Consider the following 16,140-nt stretch of genomic DNA (forward strand, 5'->3'; position numbering starts at 1 on the left):
GCTCTTGGTCTTGTTTATCTGTTCAAGTGCTTTCTTATTTTCTATTTCATTTAGTTCTGCTCTTATCTTTGTTATTTCCTTCCTTCTTCTTCCTGTTGGGTTACTTTGTTGTTGTTTTTCTAATTCCTTCAAATGTGCAGTTAGTTCTTCAATTTTTGCTCTTTCTTCTTTTTTGATATATGAATTTATGGCTATAAACTTCCCTCTCAGTACTGCTTTTGCTGCATCCCATAAATTTTGGTATGTTGTGTTATCATTATCATTTGTTTCAAGGTAGTCATTGATTTCTTTTGAGATTTCCTCTTTGACCCACTGTTTTTCTAAGAGTGTGTTGTTTAATTTCCAAATCGTGGTGTGAAATCTGGGCTTCTTTCCCTTGCAAATCTCCAGCTTGACTCCACTGTGGTCAGAGATAATGTTTTGTATGATTTCAATCTTTCTGAATTCGTTCAGCCTTTCTTTGTGGCCTAGCATATGATCTATCTTGGAGAATGATCCATGTGCGCTTGAGAAAAATGTATATCCTGCTGTGTTTGGCTGTAGCGATCTATATATGTCTATTAGATCGAGCTCCTCTAATATACTATTCAGATGTTTTGTTTCTTTGGTGATTCTCTTTTGAGATGTTCTGTCCAGAGTTGATAGTGGTGTATTAAAATCCCCCACTATAATTGTAGATGTATCTATTCTTTCACTTAGTTTTTCCAGCGTTTGCCTGACGTATTTAGAGGCACCCTTGTTAGGGGCATAGATATTTATGATTGTTCGATCTTCTTGACAGATTTTCCCTTTGACTAAAATGTAGTATCCTTCTTTGTCTCTCACAATTGTTTCACATTTAAAGTCTATTTTGTCTGATATTAATATAGCTACTCCTGCCTTTTTTTGGTTATTGTTAGCTTGTATGATTGTTTTCCAGCCTTTCACTTTCAATCTCCATGCGTCTCTGGGTCTAAGATGTGTCTCTTGTAGACAGCATATGGATGGGTCATATTTCCTTATCCAGTGTCCCAGTCTGAATCTTTTGATAGGTGAGTTTAATCCATTGACATTCAGTGTTATTACTATCAAGGAATTATTTGTGTTAGCCATATTTTGATTGGATTTGTGTTTGTCATATTTTGTTTGCATATTTTTTTTTTGTCTTTTTTGTTGTTGTTGTTGGTCTTATACTCTCCTCCAACTTTGCCTTTCCTGTTTTTTCCTTTCTTCCTGCAGAACTCCCTTTAGAATTTCTTGAAGGGGAGGTTTCTTGTTGGTATACTCTTTCAGTTTCTGTTTGTCTGCGAATATTTTGAACTCTCCATCATGTTTGAATGCTAGTTTAGCTGGATAGAGTATTCTTGGTTGGAAATTTTTTTCCTTTAGTACCTTGACTATATCATACCACTGTCTTCTTGCCTCCATGGTTTCAGAAGAGAAATCAGCACTTAATCTAATTGAGCTTCCCTTGTATGTGATGGTTTTCTTTTCTCTTGCTGCTTTTAGGATTTTCTCTTTGTCTTGAGCATTGGATAATTTGACAAGTATATGTCTTGGGGTGGGCCTGTTGGGGTTTATGACTTGTGGAGTGCGCTGTGCTTCTTGGATATGTACATCTGTCTCTTTCAGTAGATTTGGGAAGTTTTCAGCCATTATTTCCTGCAACACTCTTTCTGACCCCTTTCCCTTCTCTTCACCTTCTGGAATGCCTATAATACGTATGTTTGAGCGTTTTGCATTGTCATTCAGGTCCCTAAATCCTAATTGGATTTTTTCTATCTTCTTATTGACCCCTTCTACTATCTGTTTGATTTCTGATGTACTGTCTTCCACATCACTAATTCTCTGCTCTGTCTCTTCTAGTCTGCTGATATTTGCTGCAAGTGTATTTTTGATTTCTTGAACTGTGGTGTTCATTCCCATCATATCTGTTATGTTTTTGCGTATGTCTGCAATTTCCCCTCCAAGTGATGTCTTCATGTTGTTAACCTCTTTCATTACTGCATCAAATTTGTCGGTGATAAATGTTCTGAGATCTTTCATTGCTTGTGCCAAGTTTTGCTCCCCTTCGTGATTATTGGTTTGTTGATTGGATTCAGCCATGTTTTCCTGATTATTGGTTTGGTTCATAGATTTTTGTTGCTTTCTGGTCATCTCTTTATTTTGACGAATTTAATCAGTTCCTTAGCTTCTTTGTCTGCTCTTGGAGGTTAATTAGTTGTTATTTTTGCACAGGTGTTATATCTTCTCTTTGTCACTTTTTTCTTCTTATTCTAGTTACTTGTTGTTGGTTAAGTTCACTTAAGAGGAAAGTATTAGTGTTGGGGAAAGGCAATTGTGTAAGCAAGGGAAAAGTGTAAAGTTGTATTGGTGATGTATGTTAATAAAGCAGGAATATGAGATCTGGAAGGATGGAGGTTAGATTCATGTAGATTGTATAGAGTTATAGCTGTAGGTAGAGTACCTTTTATGAAGTTGATGACTGAATTTGGGAGGAATATGGTATGAACTACACAGCTATTGTTTTCATGAGAGAGGGAAAAAGAAAAGAAAGGTAATAGTTTCAAGAGTGGATAATAGACAGAAAACAGAACAAAGGTATTAGAAATTAAGAGTTAGACACTTTGTGGATCAAAGAACGGGAGGTGGGGGGTGGAATATAGGAGAGACAGTAGATGATAGTGGATATCAAGATGCAGGGGAAGGGGGATAGTGTAGGTAGCCTAAATCAGTTCACACAGAAATGAGGCAGTGGAGGATGGGAAAACCCAGCAAATGTGAGGTGTTCCCTGTAGCACCTATTGTATACTTGAATTAAAGTAAAAATAAGTGGAAGATGAGGGACAAGAGGGAAAGAGAAAACCGAAAAAAGAAAAAAAAAAAAAAACAAACTAATTATAATAAAGAAAAAAGAAAGGCAAGAAGAAAGGAAGAAAGAAAAAGAGGATGGGCAAACGGTGGGGAACGAATAGGGAGAAGAGAGATACAGGTACACACGTGTCACAATTGCAACACTATCTAAAACAACAACTTCCCCCCGCTTTGCCCTAAAACCCCCCCGTCTGTCTGCCCAAATGGGTCTGCAAGCACCTCCTTTCCCACAAACCCCCAATAGGCCGCCCAGGGCCCACGAACTCCCCAGTACTGCAGATGCTCAAAAAAAAAAAAAAAAAAAAAAAAATTAAGTAAAATTAAAAAAAAAAAAACAAAAAAAAAAAAACAAAAAACAAACAAACAAAAAAAAACAGAAACCCCTCCGCAGGCCCGGCTCCGCCCGCCGCGGAGGCTTGGACCGGCTCTGCCCGGCTCCTCACGCCGCCTTGGCCTGGCCTGGCTCCGCCCAGCTCCGCTCGCTACAGTGGCCCAGCCGGCTCCGGCGTCCACCTCCCGCCACCGCGGCCTGGACCGGCCCTGCCCGGCTCCGTACCCGCCGCGGCCTGACCCGGGCCCGCCCGGCTCCAAACGCTACCGCGGCCCGCAGCCGGGGCCTGCACCGGCCCCGCCCGGCTCCAAGCGCTACCGCGGCCCGCAGCCGGGGCCTGCACCGGCCCCGCCCGGCTCCAAGCGCTACCGCAGCCGGCAGCCGGGGCCTGCACCGGCCCCGCCCGGCTCCAAGCGCTACCGCGGCCCGCAGCCGGGGCCTGCACCGGCCCCGCCCGGCTCCAAGCGCTACCGCGGCCCGCAGCCGGGGCCTGCACCGGCCCCGCCCGGCTCCAAGCGCTACCGCGGCCCGCAGCCGGGGCCTGCACCGGCCCCGCCCGGCTCCAAGCGCTACCGCGGCCCGCAGCCGGGGCCTGCACCGGCCCCGCCCGGCTCCAAACGCTACCGCGGCCCGGCTCGGCCTGGCTCGGCCCCGCCCGGCCCCGCTCACCGCCGGCGCAGCGCGGCCCGGCCTGGCCCAGCCCCACCGAGCGGGGCTAGATGCCTCGTCTCCGCCTACCCAAGAAGGGAATCCTCTACAGGTAGCTGGGATCTCCGTGTATATTTCACAGACGAATCCTCTCTGTTACCTTCCCTCCAAATCGATGTCCAGACACCTCCGGACCAGCAAAAATCCCGAAACAATCCGGTCCCAAAGAGTCTCCAACGCCGCCCAGCCGATTCCCTGCAGAAGACTCTAACAGGGATGTTCACTCAGCCGCCATCTTGCCCCTAAAATGTTTTAAATATTCGTTACACAGCCTGATGCTGTCAAAAGGTAACGGACCTACAGAAATATTTCTTATGGAGAGCAAGCGTGTTAGGAGATAGAATTCATTTCTTTTCTCTCAAAGGTCAAATGGGGTAGATGGATGGGTACTGTGCATATATTCCAAAAGAAGTCTACCTTCACTTGCCCCCGGAACTCGAAAGAACAAATATTAAAAGAATTGATGAAGTGTTTTTATAAAAGCATGAGTACTACACATGTAAGACAGGATATGAACTGTGTTGTGACTTGAAAATAACCATATTTTCACCAGTAACCATTAGCTCTAAATTGCTGTCAAAGTTTAGTAAATCCAGGAATTTTATCAAGTTCCTTTCTCCGAAAATTTTTGATGTGCCAGAAGTGAGGAAGATCCTTGTGTTTTTATTTTATTTTTTTAATTGCTAAGAAGTCTAGAGATTAAGATAAGTAGGATCATAAAACCTGAAATCTAATTTAATAGTCTCAGCATGAAGATTAGTAATTTTTAAAATAACTGTTCATTATCACTTGCCTATCTTCAGTCCATTTTTTTTCACTAAGTGAACTAAAGGTTTGATTTCTTTGCAGTATTTTTTTTAGGAAAAAAATAAATTTTTACATGAAACAAACACCAAAAATGAACAGATTTATTTAGCTAGTTAATGTTTGCTGAAACGTTATCTATTTCTTTCTTAAGTCATAGTTTAAAAACCAATTACTTATTTTGAAAAGTAGATTTTTTTTACTGTGTTCCATAATTTTCCACATAAAAAATCAACTTTTTAAAAAATAAGGGTCCTAGTCAAACAGCCCATACCATTTTCCCTTTCTTAGTTTTCCTATCTTTCCTTTACACTTTTCAATAGGCTATTTGCATACCTAAGGAAAAAGACAAAAGTCTTTTTGACCCGATGAACAAAGCTATTCTATACAATTTGTTGGCATAAGTGAGAGGAATTCTCTCAGGCACACTCCCCCCACCCCAATCCCCCATATCCTTCCCTCGTCTTGACCAGAGCTTTCATCGACCCCTACTCCAACCTCATGATTTGAAAAGAAAAATAAAACATTCCAGCTCATTTTGGCTTAATAGCCTGTGAGCGGTATTTACAGAGAGTTATATCCATGACAATATCAAAAACCCTCGACTTCTACTCCATGTTATAAAGAGGAAAATCTCACATTCAAGTGACCCTTCAAACCTGTATTTTTCAAAATGTGAGATCCTTATGAAATGAGCCTATCCAGAAAGTGTTGGGAAAAACCAGTAAGGATGCCCTGGTCTTTCTTCCATCCCTATTTAACTGGTTCCACGTAGCCTCCACTGTTTATTGTAGTCCTCTACTGAATGTAAAGCACTTTCAATAAGGAAACTGAAACTTTACTTGTTCTCTAGATTCTTCTGAAAGTCCAAACACATCTAATAAAATAAAATAAAACTTGCACACAGTGGGTACATTTCTAAGAGATTAAAGATTCAAATACTGAGGCCATTGCAAGGTTAGTATTTAAAGTACAGTCATATCCACTGTCTCTTTAAAACTGATTGAAGGAAAGTGGACTTGGCCCAGTGGTTAGGGTGTTCGCCTACCACATGGGAAGTCCGCGGTTCAAACCCCGGCCTCCTTGACCCGTGTGGAGCTGGCCCATGCCTAGTGCTGATGCACGCAAGGAATGCCCTGCCACGCAGGGGTGTCCCCTGCATAGCGGAGCCCAATGCGCAAGGAGTGCACCCCTTAAGGACAGCCATGGAGAGCTGACACAACAAGATGATGCAACAAAAAGAAACACAAATTCCCAGTGCCGCTGATAAGGATAGAAGCAGTCACAGAAGAACACACGGTGAATGGACACAGAGATCAGACAACTTGGGGGGGAATAAATAAAAAATAAATCTTTAAAAAAATAAATAAATAAAACTGAAGTAATCTTATAAAGGGAATTTCAATATTCTTTGCAGCCCTAGAAATTGAATACTGTTTTTATGGTGGATTTTGAGTAGTGTTTCTGCTTCTAGTATTTTTCAAACTAAGCAAAGATAGTGAGATGAAACATAAATATGCTAAATCTTTTAAATTTTTGGTTTTTAAAATGTTGCTTTGAGTTTCAAATGGAATTTCAGCCTTTTTCTTATTTTGTGGGAAGGATTTTGGCTTTTAAATTGCATAATTTATCTGACCCTCAAGAGCAGGAAAATCTTGGATGTACTTTCAACTAATGCTGTAAATTTCCTTACCAACCAAGTACTCTGGAGCAGACTACATGAGACGAGGGACTTTTTCTTTGGGATTTTCCCCCCTTTGGGAAATAAAGTACTGTTGAACACAAATTTTCATAATAACTGCCTAGCTATTTTTATTTTCTCACCAATGCCAGCATGCTATTGGTGAGGTATAGCAATACTGAAAAGACATCATCTGAGAACTGAATTCTAGCCGCTAAGAAAATAGCTCCTTCAGTCACTGCCTCACCCCTCAGATTTGCAAAAAGCCATTGCAAACATTTCTGAGCAGTGACACAACTGCAAAAATGAGGTGATAAAATAGTATTTACTTTACTAGATTAATATTAATTCCAAAGCCAATGTACTAAAATAATAATTAACTCCTGCATAGTTTTATAACCTTAAAATAAAATTTTTGTGTGGATTATCTCATTTTCCAAAAGACTGGAAAACTTCATGCATGTGATTAAGTTACAAGAATAAGTAAAGTATTTGAAGTCCTGAGGCAAAATTCTCTGGCTAATGCCATTTGTACAACTTGGAAAGAGTTTTATTTTTTGTGCCTCAGTTTCTCTATTCATAACAGGAATAAAAAGACCCTTGGCTAACAAGATGAGAATAAGAAAATACGGTAGATGAGGAATACATTCTTAAATAAAGGTGTCTGAGTTTTTCTCTTAGGTGAAGGATTAATGTCCTTATATCTGACCTGAGCAAATTAGCAGTCAATAGCTAGGAACACAAAGGCCACTGTGGCCACTGTGGTAATGAACTTTTCATTCCAAGTACCATGTTCCATCTTGCTGCTGTGCCACAATGCTCAGCACAATGTTCAATTTTCAAGCAATATATATTTTTTTAGTTTTAGAGTACTTTGGGTACAGTAGGAGCCTTCTAGAATTGATAATGGTCATTTTCCCCCCTTCTATGTTACACATAAGAGTATGCTGTTTATGTTTTCATTGTTTTCCTCAAAGCATTTAATTAGAATGTTTCCTTTCTCATTTGGGTCAAGCATCCTTTATGCTTTTGTAGAAATATTAAGTTACAAGCTGTGGTAGCCAACCTCCAAGATGGTACCTAATGAGTCTCACCCCACATTGTTCTTACTCTTGTATAATGTTCTCCCACAATCCATAGGCTTGCTCGTTGGAACCAAGAAGATCTTGGGGAAATGACAGTGTGCAACTTCTGAAGCTTGGTTGGTCATAAAGGACATTATGGTTTCTGCCTTGTTCTTTCTTGGATCTCTCACTCTGAGCAAAGTCAGCCACCATATTGTGAGGATTATCAAGCAGCAGTATAGAGAGAAACTGAGGCCACTTGCCCAGGACCACCGTGAACTTGTTAGGCATGTGGGTACACCATCTTGGAAGTAGATCCTCCAGACTCAACAAGCCCTCAGGTAAGCATCCTGACTCAAGAGTAAGGCTGAACAAAATGACTCAGCTAAATCACTCCCAAATGCTTGATCCACAAAACTCTGTGAGATAATAAATATTTATTAGTTTTAAACCACTTAGTTTTGGGATAATTTATGTACCGATAGATAACTAATGACGAGCATATAAAAATTCTCTGAATAGATGCACACCCTTGGAGATAATCCGCCACATTTTTCCTTCCCCTTCTATTGTATACAGGTTATCTCCTGGGAGTGGAATGGCTCACGTTTCATTGTTCTGCACTGCCCAAATGACTGTTCATTTTTGTCAAGTTCATTTTTTCCCAGAGGAAGGATTGGCACATGTCAAATGGCCAAAGGTCTCAGTCTACTGAGGCAGGACAGTGCCAAATTGTCTTAATTGTGTCCACATGTCCCTCTTGGTTCTGTCCTCTCCCTTTCTTGTTTCTGTGCCAGTCTTGGTTTTGGTGGGTGAGGCTCAGGAAAATGTTTGCTGCTTTTGTGTCAAGCTTTGGGCAAAGAGAGCCTTGGACTCTCTTGTCTGTCCATATTCTCATCTTCCTAGACCCACCACAGTTTGGCCCTCTCTGGGTTGCCACCTAGGAGTCTTCCAAACCCCCTTCTATCAGCACCCACTAGGGGACTGATTCCTAGTATATATATGTTTAATGGGGAGGTACAGGGTGATAGATGTAGAATTTTTCTTTTCTGTTCCTGCTAAATATTTTATCTCTGCCCCAGTCATTTTCTATTTCCTTGAGGTCCTGGTCATTTGAAAACTAAAGTCAGAAAGACTCTGATTTTTCTGCTTTTGCCTTGTCTCGTCCCTCCCCATAGGCACTGAGCATAGCCTCCTTCTCTCTGTTTGTATGAGGGGAATGTAGGGGAGGGCAGTTGTAGGTGAAAACAGGAACATGTATCAATATCTCAATGATATTATTCCAATATGTTTGTAGCCATTCAAACTGGGGTTTCAAGTTTTTCCCCTGAGTTTGTCCTAAAATTATATATGAATAGAAGGTATCTGAAAGAGAGGGTAGGTGTCAGGAACGAAACTTAAGGAAAGATTAAAAACCTCTGTGGGTCCTATGGGTAGTGGTATATCTGAAACATCCATTCTTAGGGTCCCCAAATTAAATAACTTTCACAACAGTATAATTTAGATACATTTTAATATCACAATACTCACTGAATTACTTTAACTATTTTAAAGATAAAGTTCTCGGCACTATTTGTTGAATGTGCAGGCCGGTGGCCCTACACATAAGCATCACCTGGAGGGCTATTAAAATGCAGGTGCCCAAGCTCCACCCCCAATGCTCCGGATTCTGTCCCCTGGCCTCTGTTTCATTTAATGGTGTGGCCATTTTTATTTCTCAAGGTACTGATTAACCTATTGACTAACAGGTTAATGTTCTCACAAGATGAATGTGTTGTTTGGGATTTAAAATAAGGTAGAAGAAAATGATTATAAACAGGAAGAGTTTAGTTTTTTAGTAGTTTATAAGGCACTAAACAATTTACAAAGTACCTTTTAAGACATTATTTCATTTGTTGATTGTCTTAGTTTGCCATAGGGCTGCTGATAGAAAGTACCAGAAATGAGCTGGCTTTTATTAAGGGGATTATATTTAGGGCAAAAACATATATTTCCTGAAAATAAAAGTTATATCCATCATGCATTTGAGTCTCCTGTTAGCAATTTCTATCTCTAGTTTGCTTGCTACAGTATTCTCCATAGTAACAAACATGCGGATGCATTTTTTCCTTTTGTAGTGAATGTTCCACAAATAGAGAAACAACACTGGAGAATGTTTCCCTATCAGCTGATGAAGCTTTCCTCTGGAGATGCTCATGTGCCCAACAGCCTTGGCAAGGAACCATCATAAGCAGGAAAAATGATTTCCCTTGCTCTCCCTCTATTTCTTAAAACTTAAGATATTACAGGAAATAGAACATTTCAACACAAATTAAAAATAACTCCAGAGGGAAGGTATCTATGCCGGTAACTACACTGACCTCTTTACTTTCCTTTATCCTGTAGACTAAGGTGACTTTCAAACCCTAGTGGATAGAAAGGTTTAATGGAAATCTGGCTGGTGGCTTAGCTTTTTTTTTTTTTTTTTTAATGAGACAATGTGTGTAAACATTTTGCTTAGTTTTGGCTCCTTGCACAGTATTACTACAAGATAAGATACTTTCAAAACCAAACATAAATTCTTGCAGGTTGCTGTGTAAGACACTGCAAAAAGAAAATTTCAGAGTGACAATTTTTTGTCTACATAGCAGCATGTAATCTTTACAGAGAAGGGAAAACAAACTCTTGTTTTTCTCAACTTCCTGGGAATTACAGTGAGATTTGAGTCAGTAGAACATATGCCAATCAGTCCAACACTTAAAACTCTATGGAAAATGGTTCACAGCATTCTAGAAGAAAACTTCTAAGATAATCTCTCAGGTGAGCTATGCTGAGGAATCATACTGCTCAATTTTAAAACGGGACTGAAAGGCCAGTTTTCTTCTCCAAGCTTTCTTCCTTATGTCTCTTCAAACACTATGTACAAAGGGGCTAGATACAAAACTGAAAGAACCGCAAAAGCCATGGAAAAGACTTAACCCAAGTCAATGCATAGATATAGAGCAAAAATTCCCAATTAAAAAAAATATACATATAGCTAGTTGAGCATTTTACTGAGTAATATATTATGAATGTTGAGTCAACCTGAATTGGCTCAGTAAAATGAATATTTTAATACAGTAAACTTAAACTTAATCTGGCATTTACTTAAATTATGCATAAATGTATGGTGATGGGATCTAAGCTTACATATATCTGAAATATATGTATTCTAAATATTATTATTTTAGCAAAGTCAAATTAAGTGTTTCTGGAGTCCTTTAGAAAGAAGAGAATAAGAAACTAGATAGATCCCTGAAGATGAATGGATTCAAAATACAAGGGAATCTAGACAGCTGGACCTGCCTACTTTTGGGAAATGGGATTCCATTGTCTAAATGTTCAAGAAACTGTGAGCCACAAGTTCTCTCTCATTCCACAATCACCTCTCCCATGGTGCACACTGCCTTGGGACACCATTCATATTATATGAATGGTGTTCTATGTGAATGGTGGCACCGGAACTGTGTAATACAATAGAGATGTCTCCACAGACAAAGAAGATGTTAGGAAGACTGGGCAACTGTTTGCAGCCCTCCCCATGCATACTTCAATCTTTCATTTGTGCTCTTAACAACTATTTGTGAAGAATTGTTAGTCAGGACTCTTTCAGTTGAAGGTGTCAGAAAATCAAACCTGAAATAGTTTAATCAAAGAAAGGGAATTTATTATTTCGTATAGCTCAATATTCCAAGGGTGTACTGGCTTAAGGTTATAGCTGCTGTCATCAGAATCCTGTGTGTCTCCATGCCTTGCTGTGCTTCCTCTGCGTTGGCCCTATTCTCTGATAGGCTCTCCCTACCTCTCTTGCAAGGTGGTTGCCAGTATCTACCCCTCTGACCACAGCTTCCAGTTCATGTCCAGCAAGAAAGGATAACCTGACATATATTTAAAGTATATTCACTCTGATTTGACTGGTTCTTCATGTGCTCAACTTGAGTCAATCACTGTAGCCTGGAAAATGGGATGCATTTACCACGAACATCAGCATTACTCCTAAGGTTAAGGTTAGAACCACAGCCAGGCACGTGGACTGAGAATAGGGTAGGGGTCAGCCATCAACTGAAAACAGAGGCTGCTATAGAAAAAAGAAGTGAATGCTAGGATGGCAAATAGCTCTCTATTCCAGTTACCAACCCTGCTACTATGTGCTGAGCACTGGTGACAGATAAATTACAGTTCCTGCCCTCAAGCAGCTACTGGTTTAGTGAAGGCGAGATGGAGCCCAGATAGTCAATCATGATAGAGAGTTATATAGGATTTTCTGGACTTACAGAGGAAGAAATCCAACCAAACTTGGGGTGGGTATAAAGAAAGAATGTCAAGGAAGGCTTCTTCTTGTGACTACTTCTTTCTTAAATGCCAAGACAAGAAAAAGACACAGAAGCAAAGTACCGCGTGGTGAGTGTGTGTGTTTATAGAGTTGCATAGATAAGCGGTGTGCCTCTATAGCAAACTGTGTGAACAGAAACTATCTATAGGGCTGCTTTGAACCTGGTTGTCAAAATGGGATCAGCTGGGTGGCGGACTTGGCCCAGTGGTTAGGGCGCCCGTCTACCACATGGGAGGTCCGCGGTTCAAACCCCGGGCCTCCTTGACCTGTGCGGAGCTGGCTCATGTGCAGTGCTGATGCGCGCAAGGAGTGCCGGGCCACGCAGGGGTGTCCCCTGCATAGCCCCTCGCAGGGAGTGCTCCCCATAAGGAGAGCCGCCCAGTGCGAAAGAAAGTGCAGCCTGCCCAGGAATGGTGCCGCCCACACCGAGAGCTGAAACAAGAAACACAGATTCCCATGCCGCTGACGACAACAGAAATGGACAAAGAAGACGCAGCAAATAGACACAGAGAACAGACAACCAGGGTGGAGGGGGGAAGGGGAGATAAATAAATAAATAAATAAATAAATAAATAAATAAATAAATAAATAAATAAATAAATAAAATCTTAAAAAAAAAATGAGATCAGCTGTACCTGCCAAATGGGTTCTCTGAGAACACTGACTGTGGGATTCCTTTGGGTTATGGATTGAAGAAATCTTCAAATAGACCTGAGTAGTTTCTTCTTCAGTTCCCTCTGCTCTTTCCCAACCGCAGGTGCTGGAGACCATAGATACCCCTTCCCTTTCCCCTTTCTTCATCCTGGGTGAGTGAGCTGAGCATTCCAGTTTGAGGAAAATCAGGTCCACCTCCTCAAGAAACACACATATACCTACATCGTTGCTACCCTCTTCAAATTTCTACCAGTTAGTAATTCATTTGCCCTAATTATTAATAAGCCTTGGAGATGTAAAGATACCTACCAGTCATTCACAAAATAGTGTAGATGCATTTAATTATATTTACATGGGTAACAGAGACAACAATACGAAATACAAGTTATCCTGCAAAGCGAGTGGGTCCTAAAGAAGATCTCTTTGTTCTGCAGAGCAGAGTGGAGGAAAGGAAGGCAAATACCAAAATACAGTAGAGGGTGAGGGCAGTTGGAAAGAGGCTGTGCCTTGGAAAGGGTCCAGAACTCACCCACAGGGGGAGGGGCAGCTGTGTAGCAAAGAGGAACTTTAAAGAGAGGAAGACATAAGCCTGAGAGAATTATTGGCAAGATTTTCCGGGTGGCTGGTCTAAGGGTTCATCAGTATCCCCATGTTTGTTACTATGGAGAATGCTGTAGCAAGCAAACTAGAGATAGAAATTTCTAACAGGAGATTCCAATGCCTAATGGACAAAACCGTCTTTTTTTTTTTTTCAGAAAGAAAAAGATTTGTCATCTTGAACAGCCACACTTAACAAAATAGTATTTTTTAAATCTCTCTTTTGAACTGTACTCCTCCCAGGGGGGATGTAGTAAAAATGAATTATTTTTTTTTTTTGTGCCTGAGTAAAATGTACTGATTTTGGAAGGGGACATGCTTAACTTTGTTCCATGTCACACTACTTAGGGAGCAACAGAAGAGTAGTACAATACAATTTTTTAAAAAGATTTATTTATTTATTTATTTATCTCCCCTTCCCCCCCCACCAGTTGTCTGCTCTCTGTGTCCATTCACTGTGTGTTCTTCTGTGACCGCTTCTATCCTTATCAGTGGCACTAAGAATCTGTGTTTCTTTTTGTTGTGTCATCTTGTGTCAGCTCTCCGTGTGTGCAGCAACATTCTTGGGCAGGCTTCACTTTCTTTCATGCTGGGCGGCTCTCCCTATGGGGCGCACTCCTTGTGCGTGGGGCTCCCCTACGCAGGGGATACCCCTGCGTGGCAGGTACTCCTTTCACGCATCAGTTCTGTGCATGGACCAGCTCCACATTGGTCAAGGAGGCCCGGGGTTTGAACCACGGACCTCCCATGTGGTAGGCAGACACCCTATCCATTGGGCCAAGTCAGCTTCCCCAATACAATGTTTTTTAATCAAGGGCCTCACTGAGGACTATATACCCTGGACATCACCAACTTCTTTCATAAGTGGGATTTGGAAACGACGTTGGCAATGATAAAGAAAAATGTCCCCTCACTAATTTGATCACAAAACATCTCTAAACTGAACTATGAAAACATTCTAAATGCCCAGAAGGAATTTGGAACAAGTAGTAAGGGGTTAGCCCCTTACTGCCCAAAGAATCAGGGTATATCAAATCTTTACTAACTTAGTCATTTCTGAATATTTTAGTTTTGGAAACCAAAATATGCTACTATAAAGCTAAAAGATTCATTCAGCTAAGGAATATTTCTTCCAGTCAATATAACTGGATCTTTTATTTGCAATTGCTGGCACTTGCCAAACATAATGAAGATTTAAAAAAATATGTTAATAAAACCAGAACAGAAAAAGTCCTATAAATAAAGTCACATAAGCAGAAAGCTATTTTTAAAATATTAAAAGTAGAAAAAATATACAAAACTTTATGTGCAGAAAAATATCTGATTATAAATAAAAGGAAGCATATCATGAATATACACACACATGTACACAGAAAAATGATTGAAAAGATAGAAACCTTAATAGTGGTTATGTCAATATGTGTTATTATGTAAGATTTTTAATCTCTTCTTTGTACTTTACAATATATTTCAAATTTTCTACCATGAGCATTTACTTTATAATAAGAGGAAAAATAAATGCTATTAAATATTTGTTTTGCACAAACATCTTCTATAGTATTTCCTATTTAAGAGGAGCTATACTGCTTCAAGTATAAAACCAGCCAATATACAAAACTATAATTGAATTGAAAATTCTGTATTACAGAATTTCCTTCATAGGGTTTGCTTTATTTTCTGGTTTGGTCAGATCCTTTCTTATTTTTCCACACCAAAATCTTTCCACTAAAAATAAGGTCTTTGCTTTCCAATCTTCTCACTGAAAATCCATGTCTATAACTGTCCTTACAATCCTTTCCCTTCAGGAGATCTTTTCTGATTAAATCTATGCCAGTCTGATTATTTTTTAATGTAAATCTTCATTTATTGTGTATTACATAAAGATATTGCTTTATGGTTGTTTTTTGCTTTATAATTCTTTGCAAATTATTTTCTGTTGAAGCTTCCTTCTCTATCTAGGATAAGTTCTCAGAGTACAGAGGCTAGGTCTTTGTTATTTTGTTTCCTGCAAAACAACTGGAAGAGTAAATCCATATAAATCATATGGCTGAAAATACATTGTAACAAGTGAACCCAGAATCCTGTGAGAAAAGCCAAGCAGAGGTATTGGAGCAAACTTCTGAACTCTTGGTCGTCACTCTCCTGTTGATGTCGGCTGAGCTGTGCTGGTTCTATCTGAATTATTGCAGTACAGTAGGCTTGGAGGAAAATGTATCTATCTTGGCTCTCTGTTCCTCATTCTATATGATGAGCTGGTTTTTGGAGACAGGAACCCTAGGAAGTTGGTCCAAGTACAAATTACATAATGGCTTGCAGACCACCATTTTAGGTCCTAACTGGTGCTTCTTTTTGCTCCTCTACGTAACATACTATTGGGTAACTGGGTTCCATGTTATTCTGAATTACTTTCATTTCTTCTTGACAGCTCTAAGTCATAGAACTAGAGGATATTTTCAGTGTGAACAGTTACGTACTTCCTAGAAAATCTTTAATGCATAGGTTGGAGTTTAGCTCCTTTTTACATGTTTAGACAGCTTTCTTTTTCAATAGGTCCTTTACTCTCTTACTTGCGGCATTTGTCAAAGGATCAGTATCAATTGGAATGTTTTGAGCAGGGAGATTATATGATTGGGTGTTTGTCCTTTCCAGGAGTATTCGTTTTTGTAATGGAAATTAAGGGAGCAAATGATGGAATAATCGGAGGGAAATGTTTGGAGGCAGGGGAGGAAATTACCTAATAGACAATTTCCTATTTCTCCTCTAAGTAAGGTTTTTTTTTCCCCCACATACAACCACCTGTACTTCTGTTGGTGCCTTGTAATTTGCTGTTGCTGTGGAATTTTACTGGTGGGGAGGGTGAGGGTGAGGACTGGAGTAATGCCAGCATTTCTCTCATCCCAACATAGATGTTTGAACTGTATTAGAGAATTTGGGAGGGATTTTGCAGCAGCTATATCAGCTGATTGCAGATTTCTTACCCTTTTTTCATGTCCTACTGTTAACTAATCAGGAAGATAACCTGTACTAGTGGGAATCAGAAATGTAGTCTGTTAGTGACAGAAGAGCCATAGATGGACTAGACTTTGCTAATCTGAAA

At 40.1% G+C, this 16,140-nt stretch overlaps 1 pseudogene; it reads right to left on the reverse strand.

Annotated features, from left to right (window-relative positions):
- Positions 1-7,732, reverse strand: part of LOC101444211 (adipocyte plasma membrane-associated protein pseudogene) — a 94,654-nt pseudogene extending 86,922 nt beyond the window's left edge.
- Between the last annotated feature and the right edge of the window lie 8,408 nt (positions 7,733-16,140).

This window comes from Dasypus novemcinctus, chromosome 2 (assembly GCF_030445035.2).
Source record: "Dasypus novemcinctus isolate mDasNov1 chromosome 2, mDasNov1.1.hap2, whole genome shotgun sequence".
NCBI lineage: Eukaryota > Metazoa > Chordata > Mammalia > Cingulata > Dasypodidae > Dasypus > Dasypus novemcinctus.